The sequence below is a fragment of the Ammospiza caudacuta genome, chromosome 7 (genome assembly GCF_027887145.1).
Source record: "Ammospiza caudacuta isolate bAmmCau1 chromosome 7, bAmmCau1.pri, whole genome shotgun sequence".
NCBI lineage: Eukaryota > Metazoa > Chordata > Aves > Passeriformes > Passerellidae > Ammospiza > Ammospiza caudacuta.
In genome coordinates, this window is record NC_080599.1 from 1,395,763 (window position 1) to 1,412,858 (window position 17,096).

Sequence of the window (17,096 nt, forward strand, 5' to 3'; positions counted from 1 at the left end):
CGCGCTGGTGTTGCAGGGCGCTATTGAAGTAGTGTGCCTTGCAAAATAGCAATCCAGCAACACAAAGAGTGTTAGCTACTTTAGGGGCAAATTGGGCTATTGAGGAAGCATTAGAGTGAATGGCATTAATGCCAACAGCTTCACAGGCATTTATAGCAGAAGCCTTAAAGGAATTAGGATTAGGGTTGCAAAAGCATAGTCTACTCAAAATCAGGTGTTAGCTGCTCTTGCTCCTCTCCGAAGCGGCTCACTGGCAGTCACGTAAGGAGGCTCGAGACCATTCATCAAGTGTTACCGATGCGGCAATGAGGGACAGACACAAGTTGCCGCCGTGACATCGGAGACACCAGCTGCTGCCGTAACATCGCTGCCACATCCTGTCTGCAACCCGCAACAACAGGGAGCCTCGGCTTGGACTTATCAGCAGCAGTAGACATCACACTAAGGACGAACCGGCCTGAAAGGATACCCACTGGAGTAAAGGGCCCTCTTATATTAAATGGACAAACATGTGGAGCATTATTGCTGGGACGTTCTTCTACAACTATGTTGGGATTATTTGTTTTGCCTGGTGTTATCGATGCGGACTTTACAGGGGAAATACAAATCATGGCTTACAACCTTTATCCTCCAATTAAAATTACAAAGGGACAACGCATTGCACAATTGGTACCACTGTCACAAATGACATCAGGAATACAATCATTTACTGGACAAACACGGGATGAAAAAGGTTTTGGTTCTATTGGTGTTACACTTTTAACTGTGGATTTACAAAATAGACCTAAGCAAAAAGTTGAAATTACTTATGGGCATCAAAGCATAACTCTTTATGGATTATTGGATACAGGACAATTGGACATTAAAACTCTACATGATGCACAGAAGCTGCTGGGAGACTTACAGTGGCTGAAGCCTAGTGTGGGAATACCAAATCATTTATTAGAAACCCTACGGCCTTTGTTAAAAGGCGTGGACCCTACTACTCCTGTACACCTGACAAAGGAGCATCATCTTGCTTTGCAGCAAATTAGTAAGTGTGTACAGCAAGGGTATGTGTCTCATCGACAACTCGACCACCCCATTGACCTTACTATCTGGAATAGCCCTTGCCACTTGCTTGGTGCTCTCTCTCAGTTGCAAAAGAAAACGGGGGAGATACGGGTGTTGGAATGGTTATCACTACCACTGCAGCATAAGAAAACAATATCTTCAAAAATTGAACAATTGGCTGCATTAATCAAAAAGGGGCGTCTCAGAATTCTTGAAGTGGATGGTAGAGAACCTGCTACCATTAGATTGCCTATGGAAAAAGAAACCTTGGACTGGTACTTGATTAATTCAAAGAATTTACAAGAAGCATTATTGATGTCACCTGCTAAAGTAGAGACTAGTAAATTAGTGCCTAGATTTTTGCAATGGATGACAGAATGGAACTGGATCACTCGACCTTTGAGAGAAGAACGCCCCATAGAAGGAGCTATTACAGCTTTTACAGATGTAGGAAAGAAATCAAGGTGTGCTGCTGTTACCTGGCAAGAAAAGGGACAATGGAAGCATCAACTCCTCACAGCAGACCCTGCAGACAGCTTACAAACTTTGGAATTGCTAGCAGTAGTATGGGCGGTATCCAACTTACAGGAGCCTTTAAATGTGGTCACAGACTCTATGTATGTTGCAGGAGTAGTCAAACGAATAGAGGAAGCAGCAATTAAGGAAGTGAATAATAAACAATTGTATGAGTTACTGATACAGTTAAGGAAGGCTTTACGAGAAAGAAATGCAGCATATTCTGTGATTCATATTAGGAGTCATAAGTGGTCTGAAGGTTTAGGAGAAGGGAATGAACGTGCAGATAGATTGGTTACCCTACTCATTGATAATTCTTGTCCTATTGATAAGCACACATTGGCCAGAGAAGCACATAGTAGATATCATCAAAATGCAAGAGGTTTAGCAAAACACTTTGAGCTGAGTTTATCAGAAGCCAAGGTCATTGTCAGAGCATGTCCAACATGTAGTTATCATAATGGTGGAATAGGTCTAGGCATCGGGGTTAATCCTCGAGGTTTAGAAATAAATGAGAAATGGCAAATGGATGTTACACACATAGCCAGATTTGGTAAAGTCAAGCATGTGCACGTCACCATAGATACATATAGTCATTACATATGGGCTACGGCTCAGGCAGGAGAGAAAGCTATACATGTTATCAGACACCTGTTAAGTTGTTTCGCTGTTATGGGAGTTCCAAAGAGTATCAAAACCGATAATGGTCCAGCTTATGTAAGTGCTAGGGTTCGGAAATTTTTGAATCAGTGGTCTGTTAAGCACGTGACAGGTATTCCACACTCTCCTACTGGACAGGCAATAGTGGAAAGAGCAAACGGTACCCTTAAGCAGTATATTGAAAAACATCAAGATTTGGCAGATCCACAAGCATGTTTGGCTAAGGTTTTGTATGTGATTAACCATTTATGCATTTTTGGGGAAGATGATACCCCTCCTGCAATGAAACATCATCCGAGGTCAGGTCAGGAAAATACTAAGGAAACAGAGGTCTGGGTTAAGTATAAGAACCCGAGTACAGGACTATGGGAAAAACCTGCAAAAGTATTATATTGGGGTCGGGGGTATCTTTGTGTTTCCTTGCCTACAGGACCTTTGTGGGTGCCTGCTAAGTGGACTAAACCTGTTTTTGATGCAGCCTCTGGTGGATCGCCTCACGGAGGAGGGCAGGGAGTGACTGGGGAAGAAACTGCTTCTAGTCCTACAACCACTACTGTTACAGTTGAAGGGGTACTCGGAAGTGGTGGACAGAGCACTGACACGTCACTATCAGACAGCCCAGGAGCTGATTGGTTTTATTGACTCATTATCAACTTTTCGCTTAACGAATCCAGCGAAACTACATTGTCTTGACTGTCACAATCCACATTGTGCTGCCTGGATAGCTCTACGTTGTGGGGGTTGAGAGAACTTTTTGGATAGAACAATCATTATTGTGGGATTTGTGGTGTCATACTTGTGAACACGAGCACACGTGGGGCAAAAGCTGGCAAGATGAATTAAGGAGACAAACAGGGCAAAACGCATATATAGCTTTAAATCTTTATGAGTCTCCTGAACAGAAAATTCTTGCTTATTATCGATGGGAGGTACAATATATTGTAAATAGAATTAAGGTTCAAAGTAAATCACATATAGTTTCTATAAGGCGTAGGAAATTAGTGCCTTTAACACAGCATTCAATTGTAGGACCCTTCAAAGGGGATCCTGATAGAGCATTAGATTGCTGCATTGGCAAGTTGCAAAAATTGAGTTTGCAAGTGGCAGGACCAGTGAAATCAGGAGCAGCAAGATTAAAGACAGATAAGAAAAAGAAGGCAAAAAGGGAACGGTCTCATTTGAATAAGGGTATCAGTGATTGCTAATTAATTTTCTATGATTAGAACAATTTTACAGTTGTGGGACCCTCAGGAGGATATAGTTGTTGAGGAGGATATCGAACAAGAACTACGATTACGAAATAAGATACGTCTTGTGTTAAAGAGAGACCTTGAGCTGTTAGCCTCATATAGTAAAAAAGCTGAAGAGGCTTTGCGATCACCACCATTGAATTGGTTGTATTGGGTTGAAGAACCAGACTTTTATACTGGTCCTTACTTATATTCACTTCCTTGTTATGTTTGCAAAAGGGATAATGATAAATGCTATGCATGGGTAGCTTTGCATTGTGCAGATTGTAATCAGGTTTATTGGTATTCACAGAGGTCAGTAGATTATTTATGGTGTAACCTTTGTTCTGGAAGGTGGATTCGAAATTATTTCTGGGTTAGAGCTCTTGAACAAAGTACTGGCCTGCCAGGACGGATAGGATTACAGCTCTTTGAGAGTGCAGAACAAGTGATTATAGCATATCTTAGGTGGAAGTTGCAGGAAAACCTTAGAATATTTGAAATTACTAAAGCCTCACGCATCATAGCAGCTCGCTGTAAAGATGATTTGCCTTCAAACTTACCTCATGCTATACCTGTGAGCAAGGATGCTGATTTAGAATTAGATCAATATATTCAAAAATTGACTCAGCCTTACAATAGACAATCTAGCAAACCAGGGAAAAGACAACGAAGAAAGGAAAAACAAAACAAGCAGAAGGAAAGAAAGGAGAAGCAAAGCAAGCAAAAAGAAAAATGAGGTTTGTTCTTGTTATACTGCTCAATGCTGTAGCAAGTGAAGCAGTAGGAATAACACACTTTAGTCAACCAAGGGAAAATTTATGGGTGACACTTGCTAATCAAACTAACCAATCATCACTTTGTCTTAGTCTTGGAGGAGTCACTAACCCATTTCGAACATGCCTGGTGGGACTTCCGGTGTGGTCTCCTGGAGAATTTTGCAGTTTGATAAACAATCAAACCTTATGTATGTCTAACATGTCAAACATCACATTGCCAGTGCAACAAGGGTATACTGCAGGTCAGAGTGATGGCTATCGTCAATGCTTACTAATCCAATCACTTAACACCTCTTTGCATTCTCCTCCTGAGGAATTGGATCTTTTTGGAAGTACAAATGCCAGCGTATCTAACACTACAGCTGGTGGATGGTTTAGCTTCAGACTTTCTGGTGCTCAGAATTTAAACCAACCTAAAGAAACATGGGCCACCCTAGATTCATCCCTGAATGTGAGTGAATTCTCTCCACATCATTACAGTCGATGTAACAGCACAAATATCACAGCACCAATGAAATTACCCACAGGAATATTTTTGATTTGTGGAGACAGGGCGTGGAATGGTATACCAGCTAAACCACAGGGTGGACACTGTTTTTTGGGAAAATTGTCACTGTTTCACCCTAATGTGTCGTTGCTAATGCAGCTGAGTCAAAATTCAAACAGGAAAAAACGTAGCATACATGACTTAGACTGCAGCAAGATAGGTGATCCACGGTTTTGGGGCACATTCAAACAGGTGGTGGTTTCAACTATCTTGCCAGGAGGATCTGCCAATAAAGCCATGAATTTAGCAAAACAATTAAGATGCTGGGCAAGGGATGAGCTGAACAAGACATCACAAATTCTAGACATGTTAACTGCAGATGTGCAAAGTGTTAACCATGCTGTTTTGCAGAATAGAGCTGCTGTAGATTTTTTGCTCTTAGCACAAGGGCATGGAGGTGAAGAGTTTGAGGGAATGTGTTGCATGAATCTGTCTGATCACTCGGTGTCCATTCACACTAAGATAAACGAATTGCAACAGGGACTTCACAAACTTAAGGAAGAAGATGGTTTAGGAATTGACGAATGGCTTAAAGGCTTAGGACTTGGACCGTGGCTGAGGAACCTTGTGATCTATGCTATAGGCCTGCTGGGTGTAATCTTACTGTTTTTGCTTATTTTGCCTTGTATCTTTAACTGTATTTAAAACATGGTCAGCCGTACAATAGCAAAAACATGGCAAACTAATCTTGCGCAAGAAGAAAACGGGGGAAATGTGGAGAGTATTATTAATAATTGGTTAGCTGAGAAAGGCCATACCGACATAATGCCGCTGGTTAAGCTGAAGGAAGAAAGTCAGCAGTCAGCAAGCTGAAAGGAAAGGTCAGCAGTGACCTTGCTGCAACATGAGGAGAGGGAGTAGAGATTATTCCTGAATATATCCTGAGAATATGTGAAAAGTATCAAAAGTAGAACCATAGGAATGCAGAAGTAGGCGTAGGTGCTGATATGTAACTGACCAATCCTGAGCTCAACTTTTGCAGTATGTATGAAGCTCATTATGAACTGTATTTAACCCGCCGTACTGATCAATAAAATTGGGCCTGTGATGATCAAATTGATGTCTGGGTCTCCTTCCGTCGACAGTTCCCTTGTTATTTTGCTCTCCTGGAATGTATTATGGTTAATTAAAGGCAGTTAGCTAATTGGATGGTAAGCAGGTGCTGGTTAAAAAAAACCAAACCACTGTTCCCCTTTGAAATGCCAGACAGGAGATTAATTGAAATTCCCTTTGAAAAGATATCCCCAAACCTCCTAATCTGTTGATGAAAACAGTCAAGGAAAAGTCAAAGAGAAAAGAACAATGTTTTTCAGGAGGCTTCACAACTCAGGCAACTGCACACCACATCAAGCATTAGGATTGAGGATTTTCATTGCCACACCAGGAAACCTTTCAAAGTCTCAAAATCTTTCACTGAACAGCAGTGCCAGAATGCCCCAAAGCTGAATAACAATCCCATGAAGGCATAATATTTCCACCAAGACCAGGATGAGATGAGTAGGAGAGGATGACTGGGGCTCTTCAAAAGCCAGACCTCAGAGCTGAGACAGGATTTAATCCTGATATCCCTCTGGTTATCCAGAAAAGGATCAAGACATGTGAGGGAGCTCAGAAAGCCAGAGTGCTCAAAAAAGCAGCATGTACAGAAGGAAGAAGAGAAAATACAGCTGGATACTTCCTAATGCTCTTCTTTGGACTGACCTGGTGCAGTGAGTCACAGAAAACTTGCTCTAAACATGGGTGGCAGAACTGAAAATGCTCACTGGTAAGTGTGGAGAAATGGCTACATGACAGAGGTCACGTAGACATTTGCTTGTTAGCTAACCAGGAGCTGAGAAAGTACCGAACACAGCTAGTTTGAGTTTTGCACCTGCAAGATAGCGTGTCCTTAGGCCTAGCTGGGTATGATAACAAGTGGACAGAGAGACGTGGGAAATAGAGAATGTAGGCCCAAAGGAATGAGGAAGAGTTGATGGTATAGTTTAACTAATAGATCACTTGGCTTACAGAATATTCATAAGCTCATTATGTGCTGTATAAGTTTGATGCTCTCTTCAATAAACGGAACTTGCTTATCACTCATATTGAGTGTCCGAGTCTCCCCTCACCGACAAATGGCTCATCCCCGACAAAGGCCTCGTTCTGCAACAAATGGCTGCCCGAACAGGGACCTAAAGGAAGTTTGAACTTGAGAGCCATTCTGCAACAGCTTGGAGCGTGGGAAGAGCTTCAGATGGAGCTCCGACCTGATCAGCCACCAGATGATCCACACCGGGGAATGGCCCTACAAGTGTGGGGAATGTGGGAAGGGCTTCAGCTGCAGCTCTGCCCTCGTCACCCACCAACGCATCCACACTGGGGAGAGGCCTCATGAGTGTCCCCAGTGTCAGAAGAGGTTTCAGACCAGCTCCGATCTCCTCCTGCACCAGCGCATTCACACAGAGGAGAGGTCCTTCTGCTGTCCTGACTGCGGGAAGGGCTTCAAGCACAACTTTACCCTCATCAGACACCGGCGCATCCACATCGGGGAGAGGTCCTACGAGTGTCCCCAGTGTGGGAAGAGCTTCTCACAGCGCTCATTCTTTACCTGACACCAAAAGAGTCATCGGTAAGGGCAGCCCTGTGAGTGCCCCAGCTGCAGGAGAAGCTTCATGCACTGCTCCAGCTTCATCCCCCATGGGAGGACCCATGTTGGTCAGAGCTCTGGCGATCCACATTCCCTGTGATCCATGTTGGAAAGACACTGGGCTGGTTATTCTTTTGTTTTGGCCCTAATTTTTGGATTCATCTTCATCCCTTTAAAACAGAGAAAATTGGGGTAAAAATCAATAAATTCATCAAGGGCATCTAAAACCTTACTTTTTACTTGTGTTTCAGGGGAATCTGGGATTCAGGGAGATAACTGGGAGAATTTGGGGGTTTTGGGGGTATTTGGTGTACTTGTTTCCCTTTCCTGGCACTGAAAGAGAGAAGAGGATTCAATCTGTCATCTTAATGCCACTGAAAACTACTCAATCCCACCCCAAAACTCCTCGATTCCACAGCTCTTTGGTGTGGAATGGGGTTGGAAGGGGATTGAGCAAAGTGAGCTTCAAATCAGGAGGGTTGAGATGGGCATTAGGCAGGGCAGGATGGGTGGGATGGAGTTTGGGAGGTGGAAAATGGGGGAAATATGGCTTGGGAAGGTGGCCATGATGTCCAGGAGGGGTGGGATGTGTTGAGGTTGGGAATGGGGAGGTGGGTTGGGGTCTGGAATGAGACAGCCAAAGTTTGGGGATGATGAAGGGAGGGGAAGCCCATTACTGAGTGAATTTTTTAATAATCTACATTCCTGAAGAGATTTTGAGGTATCTCACATTTCTGAGGCAGTTTTGGGGCACTCCCCAGCTCTTGGGGGCGTTCCTGAGAGCAGCTCCATGGAGCCCCATTGACAGGGGTGGTTGCCTTGGGCATGATCTCAGAGCTGTATCCAGAGTCTGTTGCCTTGGTGCTGGAGAGCAGAGAAATGATGAACAGCCCCAGACATCTCCAGTGTGTGTTTGGGGCAGGGAGAGTTCTGCATAGGTGGGGCGGTCACTGCCCCACCCCAGCCACTGCAGCCTCTGGTGCAGCCCCAAAGTGGCTGCCAAGCCCCTGGCACCCCAAAAACCCCACCTGAGAGAGGGACCAGAGCAGGTCAGGCTGTGACACAGGTGTGACACTGAAACGTCCCACGGCTCCAGAGCTCACAGCAGCTGAGATCCAAGACTGACTGCGGATCTCTCTCTCCCTCTCTCTCTTCTCCTGACTTCCTCTTCTCAAAATCTGCATAACTTGAAGTTGGACAGGTTAGAGTTTGTGATGTCAGTGCTTTGTCAAGTGATTTACTGTAATTCAATGCTGTTTAAGATTTCCCAAGTACCTCATTCTCTTAAATTTGTAACTAAAAGTTTGTTCTCCACCCTCCTGAGAAGTTTTTTGTTTTCTCCCCTTGGCCATCTGTCCTGCAGGCTGTGCCCCGTGCGTGCTGCTCCTCTGCCCTGGCCGGCTGCACTCGCCCATCTCGCTGTGCCCCAGCATTTCTCACCCAGCGTTTCTGTGCCCTCCCCGGGCTCCCTGCACCCAGCGCTGCCGGCTCCTGGCACACAGAGCCAGGGCAGGAGCCCACCCTGCCAAGGGGCTCTGGAGCAGGGCGCGGGCTGCGATGGCTTCTGAGCTCAGCAGCTGCTCCTGGCATGGTTCCATGGGGACCGAGCACAGCAACGCTGCTGAGCATTGTCCCTGCTGAGGGTCACACACTGCCGGGGCACATTCCCTGCCTGCAGCATTGCTGAGCATTGTCCCTGCTGAGGGTCACACACTGCTGGGGCACATTCCCTGCCTGCAGGATTGCTGAGCATTGTCCCTGCTGAGGGTCACACACTGCCGGGGCACATTCCCTGCCTGCAGCATTGCTGAGCATTGTCCCTGCTGAGGGTCACACACTGCCGGGGCACATTCCTTGCCTGCAGGCTTCCAAGCGCTGTACTTGTGTCTCCAGCGTTGCTTTCCAACAAATACAGGGGAATGCAAACTGTGCAGCTCATGGTATTTTAGAGTGTCTAAAACTCGCTAAGTCATTGATCTTAGAGGTGAGATGCATTTGGAATTAATGGCATGGAGAAGTAGTGTAAGATGGAAAAGGGGAGCACAGAAATAAATTGAGGAAAACATTTCACATTATTTCTTTCCATTTTCATTTCACTTCTAGAAAGCTGATTCAGTTTCCCAGGAATCTTCTCTGTAATCCTGTCTGCTCTTTTCAAAAACATTTTGTGGAGAATGAGGTCGAGCTCCTGTCACAAGATGTGCCACCAACTGCAGCTTCTCTTGGCTTTCCACACTGTGCCTGCAGCAGAACTCTTGCAGCAAAGCAGGACAAAGGTTTGGAGAACTTGACAACTTGTCCTTTCTTTTGCTGGTGGACTGGGGAGTTGTGCCATTGGTGAGGTTTTCATTGTTACTGTTCCAGGCTAAGAAAACAGGAGGTGGTACCAGGAATTGTTAGGGAATACAAGCCTGGCTGTAAACTGGGGGCAGCAGCACTGCAAAACACCTCTGGGCATCTCTGTTTCCTGCTGCTGGGAAGGAGCCATGAAGCGAGTCGAGAAGTTCTGGTTTCTGTTTCTCCTGGTGGATTTTTTAGTTTAATTCCACACTGCAGAGGCAATTTTTGTGATGGCCTCTGTCAGCTTATTCTATTTCATCAGTGCCAGCAACAGGGCTGTGTATGAGCAGTGCAAATGTGGCCTGTGAGGCTTTAATTCCCCTCACCTTAGAGCTTGAGGTTGGTGAGCATTCCAGTATCTGTTGATCTTTATGCCTGAGACAAAAATACTGACTTCACTGTCATGAAAGCACCGTGGGTAGCACCAACTGAAAGCGGCACTTGCAGTTTCATGGATAAAATTCAGGTGGCAAGCAGAAGAGGGCCAAGAGCAGCCATGATCCCCAATTCACAAGGCAAAGGCACCAGCAGCCTCCTGCTGCCACCTCAGGGTGAGTAAAACAGTGCTGTAAACAGCTCTGGAACCCGATCCTTTCTTCCTCTGAGGGCTGGCTCAGGGCAGCACAGGCGGGCCCTGAGCAGTCAGGGCTGTGTGCGGGTGCTGGCTGCTCTGCTCCAGAACTGAGCTGGAAAAAGCCCTTGGGAGCCGAGGCAGGAGCAGGCGGGAAGGGGCCGGCGCTGCTGCTGCTCCTGGCCGGGAGCCCCGGCTGGGCCGGGCCGGCGCCCCCTGCGCTGCGGCTGCTGCTGCTGCCAGAGCCGGGCAGGACTCGGGGACAGGGAACGGACACGGGGGGACAGCAAAGGCCTGGCGGCTGCAGGGATGGTAGCGCTGGGGCCGGGGCCAGCACAGAGCTTCAGCCCGCAGTTAACCCCGAGGGATACACTGGGGAAAGGCTCCATTTCAGCCTTTCTTTACTTGTCGCTGTAATGAAGGGAATGAAATGAAGGGAGAACAAGCAGGGCCCGACCCCTCCTTCTCTGGGAGGCGCCCCGCGTCTGGGGCTGTGAGGGGGCGTGAGCAACTTCCTGCTACTGGGTCTGGCACCTCCCAGATCTTGTGTTTGCTGCCCCAGTACCCAGATTTGGAAATTTCCTGGTGCTGGCACAGCCCAAGTCCAGGGATTTACTGGCACAGAAATCTAAAATTTTGGAAATTTCCAGGTTCTGACTCTAGCACCATCCAGATCTAGTGTTTGCTGGGACCACCAGTGCCCAGATTTGGAAATTTCCCGGTGCCTTCACAGCCTAGGTCTAGCAATTTGGTTTTAGCTAGCTTAGGCAGAGAAGTTTCTTTGGACTGTGACTTTCCTTTTTCTTGGAACTGTTTAAACCTGCTCTGGACTGAAAACCCATGCAAACACCGACAGCAGCTCACACCTGTGGCCCCCCGACCTCTGGGACGCTGCATTCCAGCACCAGAGGGACTTAGAAGAGACCGAGTGAGCCAACTACAACCCACAAAAAGGACTTTCTGAATTTGCCATCTCTTCAGCACTGTCAGAGGTTTTATTTAATATTATTCATTTTTCATGCTTGTGAATACTTTACTCGTTAAAAAAACTGGGATTTTTTTCACTTTTCTCAAGGGAAGTCTTTTCCTGAACTAGTAGGGGGAGGGGCCGCTTGAACTTGCTTTCTAGGCGGACCCCTTTTGGAGGTTTCCTCCCAAAATTAGCCCTAAGCCAGCACAAACAGTCACAATGAAAATTTCACCAGTGGCATAATTTCCTGATGGAAAATCTTGTGACAGAAGCTTAACCTTGTTCTCCATGAGAGATTTTTGGGAAGACCAGACAGGAGAAGACTCCTGGAAAACTGAAACAGCTTTCCAGATGTGAAATAAAAGAAACAATCCAAGGTGTTTTTCTCTATTTATTTCTATGCTCCCCTTTTCTATGTTGCATCCCAGTAATTCCAGATGCACCTCACCTCTAGGATCGCTGACTTAGGGATTTTTAGACACTCTAAAATACCATGAGCCACACACATTTTCCTTCCCCTGTTTTTACTGGAAAGCAACACTGGAGATGTAAGTGCAGTGCTTGGGTCAGGTAGGAATCTTACCCCAAGGGAAGGTGCCCCGACAGTGTTTGACCCTCAGCAAGGACAATGCCCAGCAGCGAGCGAGGGGATTGCTGTGCCAGCGTGCAGGAGTCAGGGCTCTGCATCCGTGCTCAAGGCTGCAAAGTTCCCGTGTTTGGGCAGACGGAGGGGCTGTCCCCGTGGCGCGCGGGGCTCGAACGTGGGGCTCGTGGGGCGAACGGGGAACGGACACGGGGACGAACGGCCCCGGTGCTTCAGTTGCAGCGGCGGCGGCGGCAGCGGCGAGAGCAGCAAAACAGATAATTTAAAACACGCTTTCCCCTATTTTTCTTTCTCTTTCTCTTTGTCTCTTTATTTCTCTTTCTCTCCCTTTCCCGATGTCGGGCACCCTTCTCCCGCGGTCCCTTGCCCGGCCTCCCTCTCCTCTCCCCGCCTCCCTCTCCCCTGCCGGGCCGGGCCATGCCCCCGGCCCCGGGCGGGGCTGCCCCGTGCCCGGCCCCGGCCGTCCCGCCGCGGTCTCGCCTCCGCCCGGCTCTGGCTGTACTGGCAGTGACGCTGCTGGGCGGGCATCAGTGCCTGGTGCGGGGACGGCATCGCCGCCCTTCGGCTCCGCCTGGCCCGAGCCCGGCCCCGGGCCCGAGGCAGGGTCCAGTCCCGACCCCGGCCCCGGCTTCTCCCGGGGCCCGTGGAGTACACACGCGGTGCGGCCGCTCCCGCCGCTTCCGCTGCGGCTTCCCCGGCTCGAGCTCCGCCACTCGGAAGCGCGGCCTCCAGCCCTGAGCCTCCGGGGCCCGGGGCGGGTGGGGATGCCGGGCCCGGGGCGGGTGAGGGGCACTCGGGGGCCGTTGCTGGACCCGGGCCGAGTGCTGACAGCCGCGTCCCACCCACAGGGAAGGCGCAGGAGGCCCTGCAGGAGCGGTACCGGCTGGGATCGCTGCTGGGACGCGGCGGCTTTGGCAGCGTCTTGGCAGCCACGCGGCTCTCGGACGGCACCCCGGTGAGCGGCGGGGCCGGCGGCGGACGCAGGCGGAGGGGGCGGAGGAGGAGGGAGGAGGAGGAGAAGGTCGGGGCGCGGCGGGACGCGCGGCGAGCTCACCCCACTGCTCTCCCTCGCTCGCAGGTGGCCATCAAACGCGTGCCGAGGGATCGCATCCGGCACTGGGGCGAGCTGGTGAGTGAGCGGAGCCAGCGGCAGCAGCCGGGCCGTGCCGGGCGGCGAGGAGACGGGGCCCGGCACGGTGGGAGCCGCCGTGAGCCCTGCGGGGAGAGCGGGCGTGGGTTGAGCGGGGCATGCAGAGCATCCCGGGCTGGCTGAGGGCTCCCAGAGCCCCGGCACGGCCTCGGCCCCACTGACGGCATCGGGCTCCTCCCGCAGCCCGACGGCACCAGCGCACCCCTGGAGATCGTGCTGCTGGCTAAGTGTCCTGTGGCTGTGGCGGTGTCATTCAGCTCCTGGAGTGGCTTGAGCTCCCCGACAGCTTCCTGCTGGTGCTGGAGCGTCCGGAGTGGTGCCAGGAGCTCTCGGGTTTCCTGGCAGAGCGGGGGTTCCTGCCGGAGGAGGAGGCGCGGGGGCTGTTCCGCCAGGTGCTGGAGGCCGTGCAGCACTGCACCAGCTGCGGGGTCCTGCACCGGGACATTAAGCCCGAGAATGTCCTGCTCGACCTGGCCAGCGGGCAGCTGAAACTGATCGACTTTGGCTGTGGCGCCTTCCTCCAAGACACAGCCTACACCCAATTTGCAGGTGAGCCCTCGCAGGGGGTGCTCCTGGGCATCTCGTGGCCCAGCCTGGGTGCAGCACTGGGGCTTCCCTCTGTTGCAGCCAGGATGGAATTAATGCTAGAGCCGAGTTGATTTGGGTGGGGTGTGAGGGTGGCCAGCTCCCAGCCCTGCTGACAGCCTTCAGCACCCACTGTGCCCTGGGCTGGGGCTGGAGCTGGGGCAGCCAGCCTGACACAAACCCCCATGGGGGCAGCAGAGAGGGGGGTCTGACCCCATTCCCCAGATGGTTTGGTGTGCAGGCAAGAAAGGGCTGGACTGCTCCGCTCTCCTTGTTCACCTTGGCTTATTAACATTTTTGGGGGCCATGCAGGTGAGGAGGAGAGTGGGTTTTCTCCACTACTGGGTGGGTTTTTCCTTTGTGTGTCATGGTTGGGCTTTCCCAGGGATTGTGCTGCCCTCTTCCAGTCCAGTGGCTTCTTTTCCAGCCGCGAGTTTGTGCACAAGTCCCAAGTGCTGGTGAGAGGGCAGCGCTCACCCCGTGTGCCTCTGGGGCAGCCCCCACATGCCCAGGGATGCTGGGGCCGGGCTCTGGAAGCAGCAGCAGCCCCCTGCTGAGCTGTGTCTGTGTTCCACAGGAACCCTGTCCTACAGCCCACCAGAGTGGATCTAGCACCAACGCTACCACGGCGAGGCAGCCACGATCTGGTCCCTGGGCCTCCTGCTGTGCCACCTGGTCATGGGGAAGCACCCGTTCAGGAGGGGCCAGGAGATCATCCAGGGGCGAATCTTTTTCCCACGATGGCTCTCTCGAGGTGGATCCTCATCTCTGGGCACGAGGGAATACCAGTGCTGGGAGACAGCAGCGGGCTCATGGGCATCCCACTCTGGCAGCTGCTGAGGAGGTGGCACATGTCCTGCTCTCCTGCTCTCCTCCAAACAGAGCATCCATGGGGAAGTTTAGGCCCAGCTCTGGTCACACCCAGCATGACCTGGGCATGGGAACAGGAGGGAAACTTCTCCAACTGACTGGTGATTTCTGGTTTCTCTCCCCAGAGTGCCAAGATGTTATTAAGAGGTGTTTGTCCATGCAACCCTCGGACAGGCCATCCTTAGAAGAGCTTTTCTGTCATCCTTGGGTGAAGGGTGTTTCCCTGCCCTAGAAGACTGAAGAAATCCACGTGCACAGTTGGATCCAGGGACCTGGCAGGTACCAGCTCCATGCATCTCTTGGCAATCAGTGGCAAAGCAAACCAGGCTGGTTTTGTCCTGCCTGTAGCTCTGAACAGGGGTCAGCAGAAGGGAACATGCAGCTCTTGGGCTGGAGCTGAGCTGGAGACCCGGTGTGACAAGCACTGGTGGCCACCATCCCCCTGGTTTTGTTTGTATGGTTCATGGATGGCTGGGGCCCTGGGCAGAGCCCTGACAGCCTGGTCTGACCCCAGGGAAGGAGAAGGAGCCCCTGGAGAAGCTGTTCCAAATGGGGTGGTGCTGGAGACACCAAGGACAACCTCAAGGATGACAATCTCTTCCTTGGCCTGGCCAGCTGAAGATGATGGACTTGGATTCTGGCACCTTCTTCAAAGCCAGGCTCCAGGCCAAATTTGCAGGTGAGTCCACAGGCAGGGGGATGGTCCCAGATCTGGGCATGGCATGACCTGGCCGGGCACCAAAGGTTCCCCCTTTGCTGCGGCAGATGCAATGAATTCTTGAGTTGGCTGCCCAGCTGCTTTTTGGCTCTGGGCAGCTGCTGAGGGCTGGATGTGCCGTGGCTGGCTGCAGGCTGGGCACATGTCCTGCCCTCCTGCTCTGTGCCAAAGGCAGCAGGGATGGGCAGCTCTGGGCACAGCTCTGGGCACAGCCAGCATGGCCTGGGCACCGCAGGCCTTGGCACAAGGGCACAGGAGCCCTCAGCTGACGGGCGGTTTCTGCTTTCTCTCCTTGCAGCCGGGCTCTGCAGGTGCTGAGGCTGCTCTGGGCTCTGCCAGGGCTCTGCTGGGCTCAGCCCTGGGCCCAGCTGGGCTGGCTCTGCCCTCACATTGCTCTGACAGCTTTGCATCAGACGAGCCCGTTGCAAGCACAGCGCCTGAGCTTTCTGCTTTGGCAGGTGAGTGAGACTCTGCTGCAGGCCCAGAGATTGCAGCTGGGGACACACATCCAATTGGCAAGGACCCAAACTCTCCACAGTCCCAGCTGAACGCCTGGATCTGCACAGGGTGTTTAGTCTGTCCCATTCTTGCTTCTTTATTGGCTGGAATTGTGCAATTGCACTTTCTTCCTCCTCTAGCAGTGCCACAAGTGGGCCAAAGCTGGCGAGTGGGCCGTGCTCCTGAGGCAGTGCAGTCTGGACCTGGTGTATGGAGAATTGCCCTTCTGCACTTCCAAACCAGAGCAAAAAGCTATCAGTGGGACTTTGGTGTCTCTAAGAAATCCCTGACAGTTTCAAAGGGAATGTGCAGCTCATTTGCAGGGTGAGAAGGAAGGTCATCTTCTAAAGGATTTGGGGTTTGACAGAAACTTCCATTCCCAGTCCTGCTTGGAGCTGGCAGAGCAAAAAGCAATTTCTTCTTCCTTCACACCAATTTCACCACAATTCAAAATTACAGTATTGGAAACAAACCCCAAAATCTTTTTTAAAAAGGTTATTGAGTCTGGTAAGATGGATCCATGCCCTTGCCACATTTACAAACTAATATCTGAGTTCTCTTTTTAAGAAAGCTCAGTTATCTCTTTATCCAAAATTATGCACTATTTTTCTTTACGCACATGGGTTTTGTTTCTATCTATCACATTGTTTATGTGTTTTTATAATGTCTTTTCCTTTCTTTTTATTTAACAGAAAACCTGTCCTATCTGTGATAAATAGGTATGATTCATGCTGATAGAAATTGAAACAGTAATCAGTATTGATACAGTAATTAATATTTGAGAATAATAAAACAGTTAATAGTTAAAAGTTGTAATGCCAAAGAAGAGAGGGAAAGGAGGGGCTCCACCTACCCCCCCCCTTCCCCAGCAGATGTTCTCAAGGACCACAGGAAAGAAGCTGAAGATACAGTTGCTAAAAATGACCTGGTTGGGTCCAAGAAAATGTTAATTATAAGGGACTTATAGCTTTGATATGTAGATGCACTGATACATTAGTCTTGGCTTACATTGTACTGGCTTGGTGCGCATGTGTAACCCAAAGGTGAATTAAAGGACAACGAAGAAGACTACAGAGCCTTCATCAGTGACGATCCCCCAAAGACTTGTGCGACCACCAAACCAAGTGGTGGCGCATGCGTGGTAAAGGTGGTAATGAAGGAAGAGACAAAAAAAGTGACGAACCAAAAATAGGAGGAGATGGCATTGACAAATGGCATATAAGGGGTGACTTTTACTTGGCAAGCTTGTACGTGAAGTGGCAAGGGTCCCAGAACCCTGCCCTTCATACCCAGCGGTTGTTTTTGCTTATGCGCTATTATTTGAACCAAATTATCCCTTGTTTATATATTTTCTTAACTATTTAATAAAAATTGTCACTA

At 49.9% G+C, this 17,096-nt stretch overlaps 1 pseudogene; it reads left to right on the forward strand.

The window, feature by feature from the left end:
* Window positions 1-17,096, forward strand: part of LOC131560146 (zinc finger protein 420-like) — a 255,280-nt pseudogene that overhangs the window by 144,500 nt on the left and 93,684 nt on the right.